This window comes from Aphidius gifuensis, linkage group LG3 (genome assembly GCF_014905175.1).
Source record: "Aphidius gifuensis isolate YNYX2018 linkage group LG3, ASM1490517v1, whole genome shotgun sequence".
Taxonomy (NCBI): Eukaryota; Metazoa; Arthropoda; class Insecta; order Hymenoptera; family Braconidae; genus Aphidius; species Aphidius gifuensis.
The window spans coordinates 22,785,457-22,812,824 of NC_057790.1; the positions used below are offsets into that span (position 1 = coordinate 22,785,457).

At 24.6% G+C, this 27,368-nt stretch overlaps 1 protein-coding gene across 5 annotated transcripts in view; it reads left to right on the plus strand.

The window, feature by feature from the left end:
• LOC122852947 (nephrin-like) overlaps window positions 1-27,368 on the plus strand; it is a 135,148-nt gene that overhangs the window by 62,809 nt on the left and 44,971 nt on the right. Inside the window, exon 1 of one of the 5 annotated variants that reach the window (XM_044153094.1) lies at window positions 17,282-17,299. The exons of the other annotated variants lie outside the window; for them this stretch is intronic. The gene's annotated coding sequence lies outside the window, so the exon portion shown is untranslated. Of the gene's footprint in view, window positions 1-17,281; window positions 17,300-27,368 lie in introns of those variants that run through there. 5 annotated transcript variants of the gene reach the window in all.

The window sequence follows — 27,368 nt, forward strand, 5'->3', positions numbered from 1 at the left end:
TGACGATACCTGAATTGTCCTGATGGACTCGCTGTATTTTATTGTATATAAATGTTTATTTTAAAGTTCCGAAGGAACGTGGGAAGTTGTCAGACCGCGGAAGCCGGTCTCTATCAAAAGTTTATATACCAAATAACATTTATATATAAATATATAAAAACACATATAGGGATACATAAATTAAATCAAAATAAATTATAATTATTCTTAGTGATTTCCGGTCTTAGTTTGCAGGTGATTTGAGAAAATGGCAAAAATCCATTAACCAGAATCTATTTGTATATGTGAATATACTCATTCACTATACAAATACATTTCTTGTTTTTTATAGTTTATCTTATTAATTATATTTGAAAAAAAAATCAAGTTTTTATTTTTTTTTTTAATAATGTGGATACCAATTTACATTACATAAAAAACTTGTGTGTGTTAGGGCGTGAATGTCGTGAACATGTATTTAAAGAGATATAATTTTCTACAAAAGAAAATCAGAGTTTTGCGATCAGATGAGTAAATTTTTAAATGATAATTGCTTCACTTATGTTTCAAGGACATCGCGTGGTTAACTTGTTTTTAACATATAGTAAAACAGGTAAATCAGAGCATATAATATATACTTGAACGTGTTGGGTAAATATTAGCTATTTACTTTGATACAATTCAAGAAAATTATAAGTAAATAAATTACATTTTTTTTACTTTATTAAAATTGAATAATATTTAATAATATTCATCGTAATAATATTGTCACTGTAAATTAAAAATATATAAATTACTCAATTTTTAAAAGTCTTTTAGAACAATAATTAATTTATACAATAATGTAAAATAAATGTCGCATGATAATTATAATTAAATTTATCATTTATTTATTTATTAATTTTTTTTTTCATTGGTAAAATTTTTTGAGCCACGTGTTATCTTTTTCATACACTTAATAATGTATTTCTTTGATGTTCTTGCACATCGCGATGCGGCGATATAACACTGTTTATCTCAGGTTTTTTTTTTTTTTTCACAAAGATGGTTATATACACGTAATTTTCTTTCATAGACCCTCCGTAAAAGTGCTTCATCCCTGCCGCTCATTTAATATTTATCAACGAGACGTTCTCTTGAGACTCTTTGGCCCGAATTCTCACTCTACTTTCACTCTAACTCCTTTTCCCATCATCTTCTTCTTTTTTTTTTTACTGCTTTTTTTTTTACTTTGGCATCTGTTACTTTTCTCGCGACTGTACTTTATTTGATAAAATTCAAGATGTTATTCTATTTTTGAAATATAAAAATAAATGAAAAAAAAATAAATAAATACACCTGAGTGTGTGTGTATTAAAAAAAAAAAAAAAAAAGAAGAGAAGAAACAGGATTAAAAGAAAGATATAATGATGTTGATGAATATAATATGATTTTTCATTTATCATATTATTTTTCAATAAAACGAGTTTTGTATAAAAGACATATGCGTGTAAGAAAGATCTTTCCCACAAGAACCCAAAACAAGACTACATTTAGTTCACCTTACGTTTTTACATCAACAGTGAGAAAGCGAAAAATATACTGAGGTTTTTTTTTTTTTTTAAAAAAAAACAACAAGTGAGAAGGAAACTTGCTTGCCTCGAAAAGTAAAGTTGGCTGGACCCTTTTTGTCTTTCTATATACACTTGTAACCACAAACATATATCAGAAGTTGGTCTTTGAGTGTGCATGATGATGGCCATCTTACCAATGCCACTAACACTAATATACATCTCGAATACACAACCAGAACTGCACTGATTTTTTCCTCCTTTTATTGTACCATCAAACAAATATAAAATCAAAAAAGAAAAAAATTCTTATTCACTTTTTTTTTCATTCATCTTTTCTTCAACATAAATCTACAATTTTTCATTATTCATTTTTAATTCTATTGTTTCATATATATAAAATTTTTTTTCAAAGTTAAGTATATAATTATTAAAATTATTCTTTCAAAAATCCAACAGTTGAATTAAAATAATTATAACAAAGTTTTTTTTTATTTTTTTTCGTTTGTCTAAACTTTATTTTATCAAAGTTATAATTATTGTTTTTGAATAAAATTAATTGTAATAAATTTTGTTTTTGTTGGAGTGTTGATACAATTGTATATGTACATTGTAAACAATGACAAAAGAGCTCGATTGTGAAGGGTTGAATAAATGTTTTGAGGGTCAACGAGAGAGGTAGAAAAAAAATAATAAAATTGAGTATGTCTGATATTCACTTCGTTAACAAGCTAAACAATAACACTGGACGTTGAACATGTTGAATAACTCTGCAACACATGGAAATTCATTAATTCGTGTGTGTATACTTTTTTTTTTTTTTTTACTCTAATTTTTTATTTGTTTTTTTTTGTTTTTACAATCCTCGTGCAATTAACTTTATACCGGTATATTAAAGAAAAACTCGTTACGTAAAATACAAAACGAGTGATATGGAGATTAATTCAGTGCTATATGTTATTTTGCAATGCGTCCTTTTGCACATATGACCAACAGATTTAACTTTGCAATGAGAGAGAATGAACAAATAATAAAAAATAGAAAATTTGACAAATAAAAAAAAATAATAAAAAAGGGTGAAAAGCTCGCATGTATCATTTAATCTGACATGTAAAAAATGCGCTTTTAGCAACACAAGAGTAAACATCAGCTTCGTCGCCATACATTTTTTTTTTTTTTTTTTATTATATATACACTTTTTTTCTCTATTAATTATAAATGTATATTTATTTTTTTTATCCTTTTAATTTTGTTTTATCTATTTTTTTTTCAAAAATGTAATATATATAAATATTTTTTTTTTTTTTTGGTCAACAAGAATAATTCGCATCTCTATGAACACATTTTTTGTGATTTAAAAAAAAAGAGTAATATAATAAAATAATAATTATTTTTTTTTTATCTGGTAAACCTCAGTGTCACATGGTTTATGAGGTATATTTTAGTTTTTTTATGACGTTACCGGTGACCTCATTTACATCGTTACGTCAAACGTTCTGAAAAATTTAGCATCATGCAGTTTTGTATTCATAGCTTGTTCATTCTTTCTTGGTTATAATAGCCAACTAAAAACCACCTTTGTTCTCAGTTTATTTATCTTTATTTTTAAATTTATATTTCATTTTGTAGTCTATTAATTTTCTCTACTGTTAGAATTAATTTATTTTAATTTTTTTTTATTAAAATAATACCACAAGAATTTGTAATATTTCTAATCTTCAATTATTTTTTTTTCACATATAACTAGGGATAATAGAATGTGTTTGAATATGTATTTTAATTAACATAATCAAAATAGGCTGATGAAAATATTAGTGTTGTTGTTGATTCGATCTGAGCAGTAGTGCATTAATATTGATACTCAAATAGATGATGTTCATAATGATGATAATGATGTTGTTGCTGATGAAGATTATAAGGATGAAAATAACTATAAAATACTCTGTTAATCCACAGCTTATCATACATACATTTTAATATTCTATCTTTAAATAACAACTACTGTTGCAATTTTAAAATTAATATTCTTGATTTTAATATTTATTTAAAAATATCTCTGATAATAATAATTTATTTTTCAACTATAAAAATATAGTGACAATTTATTATTTTATACCTTCATATAAAATGTATATTTAAATATAATTTATATAACTACAAGTGTCTATAAAAGATAAAATATATGTATGAATAAATAGACAGAAAAAAAAATCTATTTTACAACTAGTCACATATTACAACACGTTGATGCAGTTTGCCTGAGTCAATCGTAAAAACTCAGTTTATCCTTACACGTTTTTTTTTTCTTGTGAATATTTAAGAAAATCCATAATATTTTCTCAATCACCTGTCGAAGCTTTTTTTAGGGTTGTTATTTTTTTTTCAAACTTATAAAGTTTTTACCTTTTCATTTCTATATGCATCGGATTTTTTATTTTTTTTTACTACTTTTTATAATAAGTTGAAAACTAGTCTTTCACGAGGGTCGATGAACGTAACTGCATATTTTATTTCAACCATATATCGTAATATTTGTTCACACGTTTTATACATAATACTTTGATAAATGATAATACTGATAAACACTAAAAAGTAAATAGAAAAAAAAAAAAAAATTATTAAACTATACAGCAGAGACATAGAGTAAAAGAAAAAAGTTAATTCCTCGTTGAAAACAAGGTATTATTTTTTTGTAGTAAAAAAATTCATTGCTAATTGCATTGTTATAATAGCATGGCTTTTTTTCTTTGTGAATTTCTTTAAAAAATAATCTTAACAGTACTTTTTTATTTATTCTTATTATATTATTTGTTGGACAAAAAATAAAAATATGGATAAATAATAATAATGGGTAGTATATAGTTTCCAATATTTTAAATAGATTTTATTCCCGCAGGTTTGATACCTCATTTAGTTGTAATAATGCCAATACAAGTTAAATTGATATCAAATATAAAAAAATAGACATTGAACTTGACATAAACGAGGTTGAAAGAATTTCTTTTTATTTATATTTATTTATTTTCACTCAAATCAAGACACATCATTTATCTCTTTTCACTTGGCTGACATAGATTTATTATTCTGTCAAGAACTATGTGTGTATGTATATTGGAAAACTCTTCAATATTAGGTGAAGATATGTTTTTTTTTTTTCTTTTAAATTAAAGTATTAATAATAATACGTTTGGACATATTATTTTTATTAATGATTAACCATACGTCTTCACAAATGTAATTTGTTTTTTTTTTCATTTTTAATATTTCAATATTTTTTTTTGTTGTTATCTTTTAATTATATATGTAAATTTAAATATACCATCTAATATATTATTTGATACTTTAGATTGTATAAATGTTTATTTCATTATAAATTTAATTAAAAAAAAAAAAATTAGTACTTTTATTAAATTTATAATTTTTATTTTATTCATTTAATGAATTTAATAATATTTTTTATCGTTTTATTCTGTTTATAAATTTTTAACTCATGTAGAAATGAATTTTAAAATATTTAATGATTTAAATTAAGTGTTCAAGTAATGCAGCTAAAGTATATCAAGATAAAATTCATATATAATTATTATCTTGATTATACTTGTCGACACAGTCACATTGAAATTTCAGTATCTAGCTTTGGTTTTGTGTAACACGCAAAATTTCTTGTATAAATCTGACAACAATTGCCACAACATTGTTGTGTATAAATGTAGATTGTAGATGTAGATGAGTGTTGTACAATTCATGTTTATACTGTCTGCATCACTGGCTCATCCATTGATGCATAAAAATCAACTTGGTCATTCGCAGCTTGCAATGGGTGAAAAGTTCATATACATACAAATAAAAAAAAAAACATGAATAAATAATAGTTACAAAAATTTTAACAAAATAAACAGTAGAAAATGAAAAAAAAAAGTCATGAAAAACTAAAAACAAATGTACCAACATATACAAAAAAATGAATCAAAGAATGAACGAATATTTCCATTTTTTTTAAAATTTGAATTCATTGAAATATGTGGAATGACTTTTTTCCTTTCATTATTTTTAAAGCTAAGCATTCATGATTTTTTTCATATCATGCTAAAAATATCCACACAAAAAATGCGGCATCTATATTTTTTATTTGATAAATATTTTTTTTTTTTTTTTTTCAATACTGCAGCTGCATTGATCATCCAGAGATTAATGTAAAGCAAATAATAATAACAAATTTAAAAAATTAATTGATACTAGTGGTTAAACAATTTCCTCTTGAAATGTTAAATCAAATATATTATTAAATATAAACCAAAAAATATATTGATTTTTGGAATTCTAATTAATATCATATATCAAATACCAAAATGTAAATTATACCATTAAAATTTTCAAAATAATATTCTATATAAACCAGAAATAATTATAAAATATTTTGTCTCATTAAGTTTCATATATCTCTCTTCAAAATTCAAATAGACAAATGAATTTCAAAGTCAAAAATCATAATGTTATAAAAGTACAATTAGAATAGAGGTAATATATTTATGAAATCGTGGTTTATATCATATTTCATGAGGTTTTAGCTAGAGGGAAATTGTGGATTACGGTAGAAATACCTCAAGAGAAATAGCAAACAGATACGCCAGAAGCACTATAGTATCCGTTTGTCGCTTCTCTCTGACGTTATACGCTTTGATTATTCCGTTTTGATGGTGACCTTCGTTACTATTCATATATATATATTTATGTAATAATATATATGCAAACATTGGATGTACATAGACATACAAATAGAACACTGAACAGACCAATGGTCTTAAAATCAATACATATATATTATTGGCTTGAATCTTGTATCTTGTCTTATTCTGTTTATGTTTGCAACACTTGAAGTCTCGTAATTCTCGTAATTCAGTTTCACGCAGATCAATCAAACTTAACTACAGGTGAAACTATTCTTCATTGCTATATATATAAAACATGTTCATGCATGTTTTTCTCAAATTATATCGATTCATCGTGTACAAGAGCGCATTCATGTAGCTCTTCTTGAACCTGTATTTTTAAAAAATAATTTGATATGAAAAATTATTGTGCGATGGTAAGCTTGTTGCGTGTTGATGATAAATTTATATACCTAGATAACTATGTTCTGGTTAATATTTTACTAAAGACTCGCAACTGTAATAAATGTATAAAGTGTATAGTTTTTATCTCTTCCGGGTTCATTTATATATATTTTTTGAAAAAATGAAATATTTTCACGCTTATTTAGGTATGGCCAATTAAGCTTTTAACTTCATTTTTAACTATAATCATTATAAATATCTTTTAATCATTTATCAGTACATTTTTTATCGCTATAAATATCATTTAACGAGAGAAAATCATTGTTACTTTTATTATTATTTACACAATCTTTATTTTAATCTCCTCTTTTCGCCAACTCCAAACATAATGTCAGTCTTTTTTTGTTTTATAGAAAAATGCAACTGTAAAAGTAGTTGCTATTGTCACTTTTATTTTACGATAATGTACGTTAAATTGTAAAAAAATTTTTTTGTATTAATTTTTTAAAAATATATATTTTTACTCTGAGCTTTTTTTTGTTTTCAGTCTTTTTATTGCCAGAATGTAACATGCGTTTCAACTGTCATTTTTGTGGAAGCCTCTACTTCTTTTTTTGTCACATTCCTCCCTCAAAGTCCGGACGAGCAACGTAGTCACTTCCGTTTCCGTCGTCCGTGCGGATTGTTGCCAACGGGATCGCTTCTGTCATCCACATTATTTTATTCATTTTTTTTTTTTTTATTATTTTATTCTACTTTACATTCCCTTTGCAATAACCTTCTTTTATAAAAAATGCCCAATCGTAGATAAAACTGTCATAAAAAAAAAAAAAACCAACCATCATAATTCTTTCATCAAATTTGCATCATTTATTTCATCCTCATTAATTTTTCTTTCACTGATAAATAGTGCAAACATCAAACGGAAATAAAAATGAAAAATAAATATCAAAACTTTAAAGAACATAATATAAATAAAATTTTATTTTATTTTTCATTTAATAATATCATAATATTGTCTAGATAGAGATATATTTTAACCACAAAATTCCATTAATGCAGTTAACCATGAAAATTCACTGAATTGCTGACAACTTAATTAAAATTGCAATGAAGACACGCACATTGTACAATTTATACAAAATACAAATAAATATTGCATATATATATTTATAAACAAAAGCTTCAACATACATACAAACATTTCTCATATTGTATACGATATTTTACAATACATAATAATTATGTATACCTATAGCAAATCTCAAATGTTACGCATTTAACAAAACTATATATCCACATCAATGCTTTGAGTAATCTTGAATACAATATATACCTTACATAGAAAATAATTCTACCAAAATGTTTTCAACTACAAACAGAAACGTGTATCCATATCGAAACATCATGATAATAATTATACCATACAATACAATGAATACATGCTCAACAATGTTTCATTTTTACTTGGTACTTGTCTTGGTACATCATCATATGTGTAATAAACAAACGTAAAAATTTTTTTGTAAAGTATAAATGTATAACCACAAACAACATTCTTTTAAATAACTTTTTTTTTCTTTTTTTTGATTGAACATATATTTTAAAGGTATATGTGTATGTATTTACGTCCTTTCGTTTTTTTTTTTTTTTTTTTCAACTTTATGCTTTTTTACCTTCTACTTAAAAATCCCTTTTTATATTATTTTTTCAAAAACTTAGCATTAAAAAATAAACACAAATAACAGTAGTTTTTGAATGAAACAATTTTTTTTATATATTTTATTATTATTTCATTATGCACTTTTAAACAAATGAAAAAAATTAAATATATAAAAACAAAGAGTAAAATAAATATGCTTCATGGTACATGTATAAGTTCAAGTTTTTATGTTTTTAGTGCATGAACAATATACATATCCATGTATCACACACATGTATATGCATTTACTAATAAAAAATTCATATTCCAATTATACGATATATTGTATAATAAAATTTATCTATATGTAAAATTTAAAGTTTAAAAAATACTTTCAAAAATTGTCACGTATTTTTTTTTTTCATTTTATTTATATCCATAAGAAAAGTTTAAAAAATACTCATGTTATATTGAGTCTGTCTACTAGAATTATAAAAGTTGAATTTGTATTCACTGTATATTAAAGTGAAATTCGCAGACTTACAACGACACCAATCGGCTAAGTACAAAGGTGGTGCATACGAGTGTACTTCCTTGTTTAGTAAAAATAAATAAATAATAGGTGTTGGGCTTTGCACTCACTCTTTCCAGCACATTAAACACATGTACATATATACAGTGCACTGTAATATACAACATCACATCAAACCTCATACTCTATGACATGGGGTCACAAACTTTAGATGGTGCAAGGCCAGAGTTAAGTAAGAGAGATAGATATAATAAATTGGTGTTTTGTCCTCAATGTGATTTGTTGCATCTGCACAGAGCACTTTTATAGTATTCTGAATACAAACATCTAATAATTTTGAACTCATATTATCATTATTATTATTATATATGGACATACATAAAACAAAATGTGTAAAGCAAAGTTTAACTGCAAATAGATGAAGAAATTATATGACAATTTAACTTTATTAAAATTATTTTAAATGATTCACAGCTGCATTAAATGCCTGTAAAAAATTTAAAATTACATGAACAAATTTAATACAGTAAAATGAGTGTTTATAAATCTATCAGTCACTTTAATAAATGTGTTATAATTTGGTGGTTGAATAGCTTTCAAGACAAAGGCACAAATTGACAATACATATACATATAAATATTATTTCATAAAGTCATTATAGATAAAGTACTATATAGATATGAACATAACAAATAGAGTGGGGAAAATCACTAGGGACAATTAATTAAAACTCGAATGAGTCTGGTGAGTCAATTGGGAACGTTTATCGTCTTCGAGCTATTGCTCTTTTCTCCACTTGACCATTTAACTTGGCAATGTCATTTTGGACCATTGGGAATACCAAGGACTAAGACTTTGTGTCTCTTCTATCTTAAATTAAATGTCGTTTCATTCATATATATATATAGACATTGATTTCATATATGTGTCTTGGCATTTGTGGATGTATATAAGTTTAAGTGATTTAAGGTATATAGAGTTAACTTTACTACAATGTCTCAAGTTGTTACTTTGATCTCCATAGAGAATTTATCATCAAAGCAAACCGTGGTTCAATTTTAATTTATTTATTTTTTTTTAAATTTATTTTTATATATGTATAAGTTTTTTGATGGTTTATATAATGAGGATGTGTATAGCTTGTGGATATGAGGTTGGATAGTTTGTGGTTGTAGAGGTTTATGATTGCATACATAAGACTCTCATAATCGTAAGTGCCTTGACCACAATATTGTATAATAATCACTGTAAAAGTGCGAAATATTCAAGTATAGATAGGTGTTTATATATGTAAAATTATGTACTTGAAAATTCAGGTCACGATTCAGATTATATTAAGGGTTATTTCACCAAATAGTTGAGAATTAATTATATATCTTTCATAAGAAGTACTCAGCTTCTATCTTCTAATCATTATAACCATTCATGATATAAAAAAAAATATCCATACAGTAGTTTGAACTGAAGATTAAATTCAATCATTAAAATTTTTTCATCACATATTTCATTGAAATTGTCAAATTATTCATTCATTATGAATTTTCATTTATTTTTTTTTTTTTTTTACTTACTTATATTTTTCATTTTAAGAGAATAAAATTATGTGAAAATTATATGGTAATTATTTTAAAAGAAAATTCTTCAGTACAGTTGAAATGGTTGACCTAATTTAGTTTTTTTATTTTATTTTCTTTCACCTTTGTTATATTATTTTTATTTTACTGCAAAAAATGCTAAATATCGTCAGCATATATTGCAATATTTTAGTATTCTGAAGGAATATAAAGCTTTTTGAAGAACGTCTGAAACATTGCATTTTAATGCTCCCTCTTTTAGTTTTTTATTATTTTTTTTTTTTTTATATACATTTGGCTTTATTTAACAAAGTACTGCATCAAGTAGTCCAAGGTGGTTGGTTAAACTATGGTGTGAGAAGAAAAGAAAAAAAAAAAAAAAGACTTTCGATGGTACTTCATGAAACTTTTCAAGATAAATTTGCCATCTCAGGGATTTGTGATCACGAGACACACGTACATGGGTCGTTGCAGCTCGTAGACCACACGACACTTCTGTAAAATGTTCACAGACCTCAATTCGTAAATTATTATTAAACAATTTTTTATTTTCATCATAACCATCATTTTGTTATTTTATTTTTAATTTATTTTATCTAACAGCTTTTTTTTTTGTATTTTTTGAATCGCTTTATTTTATCTAAACATGAATAACAGTAGAAAACTAACCGTCAGCACTTTGCCCCGGGCGATTTAAGGGGTGACAGCATGTCGACAAACTCACCTCATCCCTCAACTGACCAATTCTCATCCCTCTTCTTTCCCTTTATAAATAGTATCACATCACACACACATTGGAGAGAACAGAGATATTCATTTATACCTCTCGGGAAATGATTTTTGTTGTTGAATTGTATTGAGCACTGTGTACTACAGCCACCACAAATAGTGATGAAATACTTTTCAACAGTCGATTAAAAACCGATATAAATACAATCAAATAAAATAACAACAAAAACAAAAAAATATAAAATTTATATATATAAAAAAAAAAACATTTTTCAATATTGCTATTTTGCATTTTAAGTTTTTTTTTTTTATTATTTTAAATTATTATAGACATATAAATAGATAAATCGAATAAAAGGTAATTTAAAAAGTCAATACTTCAACAGAAAAATTTAATCCACCTTTTATTTAACCCGATTATATTCAAAATATAAATATCTGCAAAATTAAATATTAAAAAGTTCATTCGACAGGCAAGAATATTTTCTATTTAAATAATTTAATTAGTTAAATAGTTTAATTAGTGAACCGTACATTTTATAAATTTTTCATGTATAAAAAATATATCAGTAAGAGAATATGCAGAGATTAAAAAATATTCACAATGTAATATAAAGTTCATATGTGATTAAATGTATAAACTGTAAATTTAGTTCTTATTATAATATTCCACTCTTGAATTCATTTTGTAATATCATATTATTTTAATACAAGAAAATTTGATTTAATATATGAAAATTAAAAAATTTGTACAGTTATTAGACATTAAGTAGACGCTTGAAATTTTTACAAATTTAAATTATTAAAATACTAATATTAAATACCTAGTTATTCAATAATAATAAGTATAAAATTTTATACTCATACCACATGTCAAATTCATCAGTTTTATTATTCTGAGTCAATGCATGTGGTTATATAAATATTCTTATTTAAAAAAAAAAAAAAAATGACTGTCAATCTCGGAGTGTATACGTGCGGGTACATTTAATATCTTGTAAATTTTTTCAATTTTATTTAATTTTAAAATTATTTATATATCAGTTCAACCTAGTACTCATACGTATTATAAGTCTAAATTTTTTCAAATATAATTTCATTATGAATTTTTATTAAAAATATAATTTAATTTAATTTTTTTATATTATTATATTTCAATTTATAAATTGCAGTATAAATATATAGATATAAAGGCTCATTGCTAAAGTTGAACACCATTAGACCTGGTTTTGCGTCTCGAGAGAATATCTCGGGTAAACCACAAGGCATGACGTTGCCGTCGTACGAGGCACGACAGGTGGTCAGCGTTGGCGCGGTGTGACAATTAGCGTTGTACGCTTTATGTACATACATATGTGTGTGTATATATGTTTATGTATTTTGCATCACTGTATTATCTAACTTGCTCTCTCTCTTTCTATGTATGTACACTCTATTCACTATCAACACCACGACGACACTATCACACCAGTCCAATGCATTTTGGGCTGGTCGTTGACGACACCCTCAGGCAACAACGGAAATTTGTTCAGTGTCAACTGTGTCAAACTTTTCATTCTCTCTGACGTAAACACGTATACGTTCATATGTATCCAATATATATAATTTTAAATTGTCTAAAATTATATCAATATTTCATACATGTAAAACTTTTAAAATTTGAAAATCATATTGTCAGTTTTAGGAAACTGAAAACAATATTTAATCAAAATTTAATAATCCATATGAATAAACTGTTAATAAATTTACTTTATGGGAAATAAATTTTTAATTTGTGTATATGTAGAAAATTAATGAGAATTTTCAAAGTAATCTGATGGATTATATAATAATTTTTTATATTCTCGGTACAGTATATTATATAGTCTCCGGATTACTCTTAAAAAAAGCTTCAAATTCATGAATAATTTTTCTTTGCAAAACCATTTATAAGTTTTTATTTAATAACTTGTTTAATTATTCCCCACAAAATAATTATCATTGATAGAAAAAATCGATATACAATCATTTATCAAATTCCTCAAATCATAAAAGTAATTTGATCTGCAAGTATTAGATTGTCAAAACTATTGTGTGTTTTATTATCTCAAAAATTATATTCATTATCAATTGGTGTACACAAATATCAACATACCAAATACATACTTGTCATACATACACAGATCAACCCATTCCATTGTCACACCTAAAACCTTCTCATCAGTTTTGTCCCAAAGTGACAATACACAACTAGTATATAGTCCTCTGGGTATCTCGTATTTCTACCCGTACTCTCTTGTTTCTGTCACACAACTTTTTCATACCGAGGGATGATGAAGAGAACCAAGAGATGATGGAGAATGAGCAAGGTATATACATACGTGCTTCACAAACGCCCTGACATTTTGTTCTGTTGATTTTTTTTTATTATTTTATACCTCTCATTTCTATTATTCTAATTTTATTTATTTTCAACTTTTAATTTTATTTACATTTATGTTTATTTTTATTATTTAATTGTTTTTTTGGTCTTTATTTTTGGTTTTAAATTAATTGACACGTAAATATACGATATATATAGTATAGCATTTTTTATTTAAAAATACCACTGAAGTTTAAAATACCTCAAAGTAACGAAATTTGAAAATTCAAAGCAACAAATATTTGTGTGTGTATGTGTATGAAAATGCGGAATGTTCAAAGTAGTTTTTGACTTAAAGGCGGTATGCCATGAATAGTTCCTTTATGTTCAGTTATCTTTTTATGAATATAATTTTTTAAATATTTTAACATTTAATTTGATATTTCTATTACGATTTATATAAATTTTATCAATATTTAATGAAAACATGATCAGTAATAATATAATTAAATTATGAATTATTATTTGCATTGACTCCGAGAATAAATAAAATTTTTCTATTCGATTGTATGTGTGTTTATACAATAGACATGTATGTTATTTGAAATTAGACACGTACACAATAGTTTAAAAAAATAAATAGATAAAAAAGCTAGTCCAATGATTTAGTATGTATTGCTCATTGAATTGAGGAATACACTTGCTATACGAAATTTTGTTGTCAAAGGGTAAATTTTCGGTTGAACGAATATGTACGCGTTGATCAGCAACAAATGCGTGTTTATGTATATATTGTATATATATATATAATTTTATATAGGTCAGAGAGTGAACAAATGCCAGTCCTGGATCGTTGACTTTGCACTGGTTATCCGTTTCGCTAGATAAATTCAACTCCAAAATTTTCAAAATGAATAAAATAAATTGTCGAAGAGTTGAATTAAACTATTGAATTTTATCAAGCTAATTCCACAATTTTATCTCAGCTAAATTAGATTTTTTTTTTCCTTTTATTATATCCATTACTATCTTTTTCTTGACGTTATTTAAAAATAAACGGATTAAATTCTGCTTGATTTACAATAAAAATTCAATGGAAGACGTTTTTTTTTTTTTGCATTTCTTTTTATATTATTTGTAAAAAAAAGAAACAGATGATCAGTCTTGTGTTATACAAAAAGCAGGTAAATTTGTAGAAAAAAAAAGTGAAAAATAAAAATAGTCATAGGTCTTTTTGACAATATATACCACTTAAATTACATCCACAAATTGCTTGTTCCCAAGTGTACGACACTTGGTACCCACTGTGGTAAAATTATGCCTTGCAATTTCATCAGATTAACATGGGATTTCTGGATCATTAAATTCAAAGCACCTTAAATTTAAGTAATTTAACACACAACACAAGAGTTAACCATACATATATTATCAAATCATCATAATTCAATTTATTATTTTAATTAATTAATAATTTTTATTATTAAATTGTTCACAGTCATTTGGCATTAAAAATATTCAATAACTTAATTTAATTTTGAATATAAAATTATTAAAACTACCCATTATAAATTACTAAATCTAAAAAAGTAAATCAAAGTTAATTTAAAAATTGCATATATATAAATATTCTTTGAGTTTATAAATTTATAGTCACAAGATTATTTTTCAATAATCTTGAATAAAAAAAAAAATAAAATCCTCTTCCAATTTCCTTAAATAAATTTCTTACTTTTATAAAAAGAAAAATATCATCAAAGAAGTTTATCTAAAAAAAAAAAAAACGTGAATCATGAAAAATATTAATTTAAAAGCCACAGTACCTTGATAATTTTTTTTCGTGTTTATATTAATTTTAAAAGTAAACTGTAAAAATGACCTTTGATGTGCTTATGTTAATTATATATTATTTTTATTATTTTTTGTTTTATTTGACGTTTACTTTTAATATATTTCGTGTGCAAACAGTAAATTATCATTTATAACTTTGTTTATACACAGAGGATAGAGGAAAAATTAATTAAAAATGCAATATGAATTTTATTATTATTTTTTGTACTATTTACTTTGATCAAATTGAGGTATTTAACTAGAAGTCACTGAGTGTTTAATGGAGAGAATTTTTTTTATCAATTTTATACTGTCCGCAGGGAAGTTTACTTATATTCTGTTATAACCACTTTGTTAACAAAACAAAATATTATTTTAATTTTTTTTTTAATTTACTTTTTTATTTATTTTTTTTTTTAATAGTATTTAACATATCAATTGTGTATACTTGAGTCTCTTTGTTTTCAAACTGACTTTATGAGTTGAACAATATTTTCAACCGGAAAACAAACGACATAAATAAAACTTAGACATTTTCTTTACCCTATTGTTACATTTCGAAAAAAAATATTCAAAAAAGGTCTATACAATATTTTTTTTTTTTGTATATATTTTTGAATTTTTCAATTCAAGTTTCTGTCAGCAAAACTTTTCTTATATTTTTATAGATCCTTTTACTCAAAACTTTATACTTTAATATTTTTTATTTTGACGAGGTATAGATTTTTCTCGAGATTTTTTACTTACTTCAAAACTACCTATTTTACTAGTTTTTATTTATTTTTTTTTAACGTTATGTACAAAAGCATTTTATATTTTCAATGCGTTCAATGTTGAAGGAAACGTGCAAATGACGGACATTTATTTTTTCCGCATATACAAGTAAAAGAATAAACAAAAAAAAAAACATTTTTTTTCCTTTTTGCTTAAAATATAGTAATAGAAAAAAAAAAAAAAAAAAAATGCAATCAGTAAAGACAAAAAAAAGCTGTACTTTTTACAACGAAACTTTGTCCATTGTAGTTTTTTTATTTTTTAAATCTAAATGATTTTTCTCGACACAAAAAAAAGGCTTAAATTTATTTTTTTCAAATAGATATTTCATAAAACTGCTGATCCAAAAAAATTAAACAGTTTATTTTTTTTTTTTTGCAAGTGATTTCTGATTAGACATTGATAGATCACATCATATAAAACAAACGTTATCGAGCAATTTTCCAATCGAGATAAAAAAAAAAGTAAATAAATGAATCGTTTCAATCTTTTTTTTTTTTTAAATCACACAGGGCTTCTGCTACTTCTCAATCCTCCAACTTTTCTTATCTGTTTCTTATTTCTCATCATCACTGTATTTTTTTTTTACAACAATTTTATTATTTTGCTCGTCTTTTTAACATCGTCCTTGGAGCAAGTCATTGGTTCCATCATTACCATGAACGCTCAAATGACTTGTATAAAAATTCGACATTAACACGATGAATCCCAGTGGATTAATAATAACTTGTCTCTTTTTACGTGCCTCCCTGTTAATTATACCACAGTGAAAATATTATTATTCATGTATTTATAACCTACCCACATATTTTATACATGTATGTACATTTACGGTACAATGAAAAATGTCGAGTGATTCGCTTTTCAAAAGTTTATACACACATATATATATAAATATATTTAATATGTGGTTGAGAATTGGCAATTAAATATTGGTCGACTCGGATACTCTAATTTACACACATTAATTTAACGAAATATATATACAGCATACTGTAAACCGACATCGTGTACATAATTGACCATATTATATGTAAGGCATGGTCAATATTTAATTCTCTGGCCATGTTATTATTACTATTATTATTATTTTTATTATTTATTTAATATTCGTCTGTGTTAAATTTTGGGAGAGCATAATGAAAGGAATATTGTAGATGTCAAGTTGAATATTATATATCAATTGTAATTATAGATTTTGACAAATTATTAATAAGACAAATTCTTCTTCTGTTTCAGGTAAGCTATCTAGCCGAGTTTCACAAACTATAACTATTGAATTATGGGACATAAATTGGTAATGTACTTGGGAATGTTGAATAAATGAATTTTTTAATTGTAGACATTTATATATTTATGGGCATTTTTTTTTTATAACGATGGAAAGTGTAAATAAATATTTGTTAAGGTGAAAATAACTGATACAATTTATTGTATAGTCATGAAAGATTTTATGAGTGAAACTATAAAAAATTTAACACCTTTATAATGTCAAATATCATAACAATTATCGGGATAAAAATAGAATTAAATGGAATATACTGATAAGATATTATGCACAATAAAAATGTGAATGAATTGGCTAACGAGAAAATATAAACTTTAAATAAGGACAGTTATTTAAAGTCGTAAAAAACTATGGTCTATTTTATTTCTTGAATATCGAAATTTTCAATATTGCCAGATGTTTGAATAAAAAAAAAAAATAGTTAATTGTCAGGGAAATTTGAATCAAATATCAAATAAATGAAAGTTGAGGTATTAAAAAAAAAAAAAAAAACATTTCACTACGTACAAAAGACTTAGTTAGAAATCTGGTCTAATCCGCTTATTTAAACTCTGATGTGAAATTCAATTTAACTTTTAACTCATTCATAAAAAAAAAAAAAAAAATTCCTTTCTTTCATATCATTCACACACTACTTTTGTTTTTGAAAACTTAAATTTATTCATTAATAATGAAGTATTATTATTTTAATATTAATTCATTCTTAAAACAAAAAAAAAAAAAAAAAAAAAAATGAACTTATATAAAATTGAATTTAAAAAAAAATTGACAGTGGATTTTAAAAGTATAATAGATAACGACAATTAAAAAAATTAAATTCATCGTTTACAATTTTATTTTTAAAAAAATATAAAAAAAAAATCATACTATCATCTCGTTTTAACTGGAATAAATAAATAATAAATAAATAAGAGAAATTTAAATTTTACAATAGTCGACAAAGGCAAGTAAGAGGAGGGCAAAGGTAGATAAGATAGGAAGGGTGGGTAGGTGGGTTGTATAATTAAGTTGAGCCATGAAAACTATGTCTCTCTTGCTCTCTCTGTCGACAAACGAGCTTGAGCTTGATAGTACCTGTACTCTGTAGTATATAGAGCTTGCTGATTTTCTATACAAATTCAGTAACCATGAAAAATATTCATATTATATATCATTCTATCCATCATAGATGTAAATGATAGGCATAAGGTATATATCTATATATATTAAATTTACAGAAATGAATATAGATGTATATATAATTTGAGTTTTGTGATAAGAGGGCTTGACACTAATGGCTCTCAATATACCTGTGATTCAATAATAGTCTGTCGTCCTTTACTCTATTCACTTTATCCAACACACTCAGTATACCTATATAACTCAGTCCTCAGACAATACCACTTGTTCTTCTTCTCACCATTTGTCTTTATTCAATCATTTTGATTATTGTCAACGACACAAATTTTCATCATTGATTGTTATATTCTCAATACAATTTTTTGTCTATTTAATTGACAAATTTATTCTGATATTCATTTAATTATTTATATAATAATTATTTTTTAAATTATATTATATATTTATTCATGCTCTATTTTTTTTGCTTTTTGTTACGTGAGATTTTTGTGCAAAACCATTTATCAAAAATTTAATATTTACTTTTTAAAGTTGGGCTTTACTTGTACAAACTGTAGCACACATCTGTCGTATCAGTATAGTTATATTTTTTTAACTTTGTATATATGGGGTTCTCTTTTAATTCAAATGAGTTTTGAAATTTTAATATATTTATATAACTCAATTTTAATAAATTGTTTTATTTTTTGAAGCTCATTGTTTGTTATAATTTTTAGATTTTCTAATAATGTTAATTACAAAATGTTATTATAGATTATTCCTTTTTTTTTTTTTTTGCTATGTTTGTCTTGTGAATTGATTAAGTATATTTGAATAATGATATCTCATTTGTCAGTTTAACAAAAATATTATCGTATATCTGATTATGACATTTTTCATCATTTTTATTTATTTATTTTTTCTTTGAATTGATTGTTGTATATATATTATATATATGTATGTATTGCATAACTCATTCGACCCAATATTCCATCAGCCTATCACGAAAAAGTGCTATTCAAAAACTCAATTAATCCTCGATATCTCGTCCCGTCATCGACAGTCGCTTCAGAAGAAATATACCAATTCAATTTATGTTTTGTAAAATTCGATAGGAATTTTTATATTTTTATTATTATTTTGAATATATTTTTAATAAAAATAAAACAGAGACAAACAAATCAAATACAAGAATAGAAAATAATTTATTTTAAAATAAATAGACTGATTTTTATTCAATATTCATTTGGTTTTATTTATGAAATTGAAATATTATTGAATTGAAAAAAAAAACCACGGTGGAAAATTTATTTTAATAATAAAATGTTGAATTTGGAAAAATAAATAAAAATATGATTTTGACTTTAGGCAATGAACAAATACTCAAATTTTTATTTTTTTTTTATTTTTTTGCACGCTTGTCTATTTTTTTTCAATACGAAATATTTGAAAACAAATATTGAAAAAGAAGATACAAATAGAAATAATATTTAAAAAAAAAAATAATATACAAGTATGTCAATTTTACAAAGCTAAAATAATAAAAATAGTATATACTATTCGTTAAAATATTTACGTGTGGTCACACCTGTTTCCAACACTGTCCACTGAGAGGAGAAAAAAAAAAAAAAAAATTTGTCTCTCAGTTGATCACAGAGGCAAAACTACCCTCAGCAATTTATTTCAAATCTTTTTTTTTTAATATTCTTCAAATATATTTCATTTCATTTTTACTTTTTTTCGTTGACTCATCTGTGCTGCAAAATTTGATATGCATTCAACTCAACTACAACCTGCCATCTAGTTTTAAAAATTTTTTAAATTAATTTATTCTTTTCTGCGTGAAAAAATTTTTTTTATTTTTTTCCATTCAAAATTTGTTTTATATTACAATCTTATTGTTGGAATATTAAAATTTAATTGAACAACCATAATTAAAAGTACAAATATTTTCTCACTTTATAAATAAAATTGGGTATTTAATTTTTATTAAATACTAATAAATATTTAATGCTTCATAAATAACATCATGAAAACAAACGTTCGAATTAATGTTTATATATTTATTATGTATGCAATATACACAAAAGACCATTTCATAAATGCAGCAAGTGCCTGTTACAATTAACAAACCTTATTTGTTGTTTAAACTTGCGTTTATATTAAAAATACTTGTATAATTCCTACAACAATAAATTAACATGTTGGATTTCATCTTTTACAATAAAACTTCTTTTCCATCTTTTTTTTTTTTTTGTCAACAAGAAATTGTCTCATACTTACAAAATATATTATTATATATTAAAATATACATCAAGCATTCTAAAACATCATCCAACAATTTTGTAATTAATTAACACAAACAAAGCCACGACAGGGTGATGACAGAAAATACTGTCTAATTGCCAGATAACATAATTGTCAAATACCATTTCAAACGAAACTGACAAAACAGTTGTGCTTTCACAACAAAACATTCCTCCAACTATATAACCATTCCTATATATATAAATTTGACAAATCTATACATAAGTCTTGGGTACTTGTGCATATACCCATAAATAAGTTTATAAATTTTCCCAATTAATTAATGATAATATAATAGTGTCAATTTTATCACATCAATATCTATTTATTTATTTAAATTTTAATATTAAATAGAATGCTTATACGCTGAGCTTTTATATTTTTTAAATATTTTAATTGTTAACCAAATAAACGGTTGATGTATATGATAACTGTTAATTGCATATGTATAATTGTTGTTATTCTAATAAAGCATTATGTGTTTAATGCCAAGCCACAAAGAGAAAAGCTCATTATCTAGTGGCTTTGGAAAATGACCCACAATGCCACAATAGGAAAAGCTCGTATGATTTTGTAAAACATAAATAACAATAAAATATTACAAGCATCAATCAATAATTAAAATAAATAATTAATAATAATAATAATTTATTTTTAATGTATTATATTATCTATGAAAAAAAAAAAAAAAAGGATGAATTATTTTAAGGAGAGGTTTCTTTTTTTTTTTTCTTGTTAAATAACTTTTATAGTTGTAAATTAACAAATGAGATTATTTCGTTGAACATTAGTTATTATTATTCAAGCATATCGAGTGAAACAATTTTGCCTGAGGACATGGTGTTGAAACTTGAAATCAAGTTACTTCTTGAATCGGTACTTGGCAAGCTGCGCGCTTCTTCCTCTGTATAAAAGTGACTTTAAACTTACTATTACATAGAGCATATACTTATGTTATATATATATAAATACATATATGAGTAATATGTATTGAGCTAGGCGTGTATATTCCAACTATTGCGTCAATTTTGTCCTCCAATTTACATGATAGGGAGTTGGTAACGGTAGCGCGCAAGAGCTCAATTTGTCTATACATAGTGAAGAGAATGAGGATGTTGTGGTTGGGGATGCAAAGCAGCATCAAGGTAAATTTGAAAGGTGGGATTTATTATAAGTACTAGAAGTAGCATAAGATATATACAATGATATTAAATATATATAATATATGTAATCATAAGAAATAAATATATATAAAAATGAAAAAAAAATAAAATAATAAAGCTGGAAATATTTAAACACGTATTACAAAAATTCCGGAAGTAGTTGTTAAATCGTTTAACACGATAAATCGATCAAACCGCTGTCCTCTATAATTATTATATAAATCAATCTATATACACTTATACATGTAGACAGGTGTGTGAGTGGGTTGGCAATGTTGGCATTATTCTATGGTATACCTCAAATCACCCATAGTAAAATGAATTAAATTATATTATAATAACCAAGTGATTATTTTATAAATGAATATCTGCACATAACATCCATAATAATTTGCTGAAAATTTACTTTTTGTTTAGTTGAAAACTAATATTATTTTCATTGATAATAATAATAATATTAATAGTATTATTTAATTAAATATAAAATTTAATTTATTTTAAACTGAATATAATTTGTAATTTAATTAATTTATAATTTATTGATAATATTAAATAATTAAGTAAATTTATATTTTAAAAAATTAAATTTTCAAGTATTTTGAATTATTTATAGATTAGAAAAAAAAATAATTTATTGATTAATTTATTTTATAAATTATAAAATATTAGAGTTTCAATTTTTATACACCATTTACTTTATATTGTTTATGAAAATATATAATATTAGTATATTACATAGTTGAAGTAAAACTTTGCTTTTTATCAAACTTCTCTATCAATCGTCTTGTTAGGTTTCACACTGTCGGTTTCATGTAGCATACCGTAAACTTACCACCCGCACTTTAGATAGCTATAAACTTTGCAATGGATTTTCTCTTCTTAAACTATTATATTTTTTTTTATTTTTATTATTATATCTTTTTGTTTTTCTCCTTCTTTTGTATTCCAATTTCTTCTTCTTTAAACTGACAGATTGGAAGCATCACAGTAAAACAGAAAACGATTATATTCAAAAATTCTTACAGCTATGTTGGGCTTCTTTCAATATTATTATACTCTCGTCCTTTCTGTTTTATTCAAGCAAATTGATTCTTTGAAATTCACGACTCTTGATGGAATTTATAGAGGTCATTTGTGTCATGATTGTGAAACGAGTATCTTCTTGCGTATGCATTTATTCAATAGTATACTCTTTGAGGGTATTTGATATGCTCAAAATTATTAAAATAGTGTGATTGAAGTATAAATTATATTGCCAGAATGGCTTTTGCTTTTAAAGGGGTGGGTGTAATGCATAATTGTTTTTATTATATATATATATATATATATACTATAGTTGTTGTAGTGAATCAAGAGAGCGCCCTAATAAAGCTTTATATATACGTGCGATGTTTAAAAAGCAACGAGAAAGAAAAAAGGAGAGGTAGGTTATTCATACAAAAGCAAATAGAGAATGATCGCGCGGACCATCTGCTGCGGAAATACAGAACGATGAGTGGCTTCGTTCGCCACACCAGAAGGGTCATAAAAAAAAAATAGTAAACAAAGAAAATTGTAAACATGCAAAAGAAAAAAAGCATTATATCATAATGGGAAATAAAATCAGTGAGACCCTTGGTTGATTTTTAATTGTATAAAAACACCATAATAATTTGGGGAAAAAATAAAAATAAAATTTGAAAACAAATCTGTAGTTTAGCAGTGGTGATATAAATCGCACTCTTTCGCAGCTTGCATATGTGTTTTAAGTAGATAACTATAAATCACAATGAAAAATTATTCAACAATAATTATTAAATTTGAAAACTTTTTGAAGCTTTTTTTTTTTTAACCAAGAACAATTTTAAAAATTATTTATTTGATTTTTTCTTTTTTTTCATTTTTATTATACCCATTTATGTGTACCCAAGTAAATAGTATATTTTTTTTCTACTTTTATGTATTGCCTTGGGGTTTATATTGCGTTGGTAAAAAGGGGATGAAAATATGACGTATGAAAATGCCTTACAGAAGATGTGTCTACGGGGCAAAAAGAATGGTCGGTATAAGAGTACTGTATGGTAAAATAAAATAAAAAAAAAATATATGTATAAGAAATGGATCAAGTCACTGGGGACGTGATTTTGAAAAAAATGCTTCGAAAAATATATGATCTTTTTTTCCAATGCAAAAGAAATAGTGATATAGACAAAAGAAATATAAAAACATGTCAAAAAAAAAAAATGATAAAAATTGAAAAAACATAAACAAATGTTCAAAACATTTTCTTCATTTGTTATTATTATTATTTAAATTATTTACTGTCAGAAATTTCATGTCCCTGTAATATCGATTTACTGGGAGAATAATAAAATACATATAAAGAAAATAGAATGATATAAAATATGAATAAATGTCATAGTCACATTCGTTATGCTTTTCATATTTTGCAGACTCGGCTGCTCGTGTAAATTTGCCCTTAAACAAAACGACACATTCAGCTGATGAATATATCTATGAAATTTTATATATATGTATAATATATGTAATACCATGAGACATGTCTCACCAACTCAAGCAGCACATGATCAGTGCAATAATAAATCAGTATTCAATCAGTGAATCGTGATTTGTATCTTGAAAATGATATCCACCATATCTGCACTTGCAATATACATAATTTACATTTAAACAATATTTAAAATACATAATTATAACTTTATTTTTTTTTTCAATTTAATTTAGCAATATGTAAAATATATATTTAAAAATCAAGTAGTTATTCCACGCAATACTCAGAAATTAAAAAAAATAATATTTCTCATCGTTTGAATTTTTATATATAAATAAAGTATAAATATGCTCACCAATTCTCATAAAATTACTTGACTTATTAATTAATTAAACTACATGATTTATTCATACATAAAAAAAAAAGTAATTATACAATCTCACTATAATTAATAAATTAATGAGTTATTAATATTATACGTCGAGAAATTATAATTTTTTTTTTCTCTTTTCACTTATATATATTTCAATTTATTTATTGATTTAAATTATAATTTATTTAATTTATTTAAAATACATTAAGAAAAATAAAAATGTAAATGCATTATAAAAGTATAGTCAATATTTCATTGTTATTTTTATATTTAAATTCATCTTGGGAATAATAGTTTTTCAATGAGGAAATGACAAAAGAGTCAGTCAATCAAATAGTTTGTAGAAAAAAAAAATAGGAAGTAATCAAAATGCACAAGACATAGTACATAAATATATATAGACATGTCTATGAAGTGGTAGGATTGGTGATGGTGATGATGTTTTAGTCAAAGGTAGTCAGAAGTAGCACGATTCGTGCAACTTCCGCCACGCACAAGTATACGACGGATATACAGCCGCCGTCTGGAACTTGTGCTTTTACAAATTAAGACAAAAAATAATTTTAAAAAAAGCACACATACTCATACGTGTGTACATCTATGACTTTTTACATACACTTTTTAATTACAATAATTAAAATTCAACAAACAACAAAATCCATACTGATATACATATGCGTGCACTGCACAAAACCTACCTCAACAATATATTTATTATTCTAAAAGCCATAATGCATCTTCCCACACACTGAGGAACTTATTATTCCTAAAGTCAGCCACAAGTACTGCAGATAAAATAAAGAAAAAAAAGGGTGGCTATGAAAAAAAAATTACCCAGCAAATAAAAGGTACGAATTTAACAGTGAATCGCAGGATGTGAGCACAACGTGTGAGAACTACTTGCGGGGCCGGAAAAAAAATGACGAGTCGTTAATGACCCCACCTCCCTTAAGATAGAGGAAACAAAAGAATTAATTTTTTCTTTTTTCTTCTTCTTCTTCTTCTTCAATAAAACATACAGAGTATATATTTAAAATTAATAATTTTCTTTATTATTTTATTTTTAATTTAATTGAATTTTTAATTTAGCAAAATGTAAAATATATATTACATTAACTTATTGAAATTTAATTTTGTTGATGAAATAATAGTCAAGATATATAAGATAAAATTGTACAAAAAATAAAAGTATCTGTGGTTGAGAAGAAAATGATAAAGAAAATGTAACAATGAAAAAGTTGGAGAAAAAAAGAAAATAAGTTTAAATGAAAAAGCACAGAATGAAAACCCATTTACCACCCTAAAGCACATTCACTGGGCGTCCTTGCTTTTTTTTTTTTTTTTTTTTAAACGCAAATAGTAGAGTGTATATATATAAATAGATAAAATGAAAAAATAAAAAGAAAAGTGGATCATCCATCTTTCTCAAGTCAAGTGGTGATCCTCTTTTTGCACTGACTCTTTTTTTTTTTGTTTTTTTTTTTTAATATTTTCATTATTATTATTATTACAATTTTATAAGTTTTTTTTATTTATCTGGCTCATGCACCTCCTGCTGTGTTGTCGCAGTGCTTAAAGTAGATACAAACAAGAACCTGTATGACAAAAAAAAAAAAAAGTAAAAAAATACATAGAGCTAAAGAGGCGAGTGAAGCATCATACGGGCCAAGCTTGCACGACTACACTGAGCAAAAGGATCTTATTTTTTCCTACATGGATTTAAACTTTTTTTAAAAAATATATATATCGTATTTTTATTAAATCGTATCACTTGGGATTTAAAAATTCTTTGATAAAAACATGTTTAAAAAAATAATAATAATTCCATTCAATTTTATTCAATTAAAAATTGAAAAATAACAACTTGAAATTGAACTGCTGTATATTTTTTTATTATAATTCATTTTATTCAAATATTTCAACATAAATTCAATTGACCATCAAACATTTTTCTTCACTCACTTTTATCTCTAATTAGTTGAATATACATTATGCAGGATCATTAAAAAAAGTAAATTGTCAATTGAAATGTATAAATGTATACAAAGGTCGATTGAACTTGGCTTTTAATATTTACGATAGTTTAAAAATTCTCTATGTATTTTTTCTTCAATCATTTATAAACTCAATGGACAATTTTTCGAATAGTATAAACAATTTTCTGTCTCGTATTTATTCTGCTATTTTGCTATTTCATTTTATCCAAGGGTCTTGAGGACTTTCAAAGGTTAATGGAACTTGAATCCTTATTTATTCTATACTATTACCACATCACCAACTTAAAGTACATATATATATTTTCTTCCTCATTTATTTTTTTTTCTATTTCAATCGGATTATAAATAATTAAAAATAAATAGAAACAATAATGTGAAAAATATAGTTTTTTTTTTTTCTAATTATCATCACTCTTTTTTATTCTTTCTTTTTGTTTGTTTGTTTTGTATTTTTTAAGGTTTTTTTTTTCTTTTTTCACTACACTTCCATTATCATTGGCCTATTTTTTTTTTTTTTTTTTTTTTGAAATGATTTTTATTTTCTTCTTTTTACTTACTTATTACTATTTTTTTATGATTATTTATTTTATTATTATTCCGTTTCAATACCCTCGTGTGAGATTAGCAATATCGAAGTGTAGACACAAAG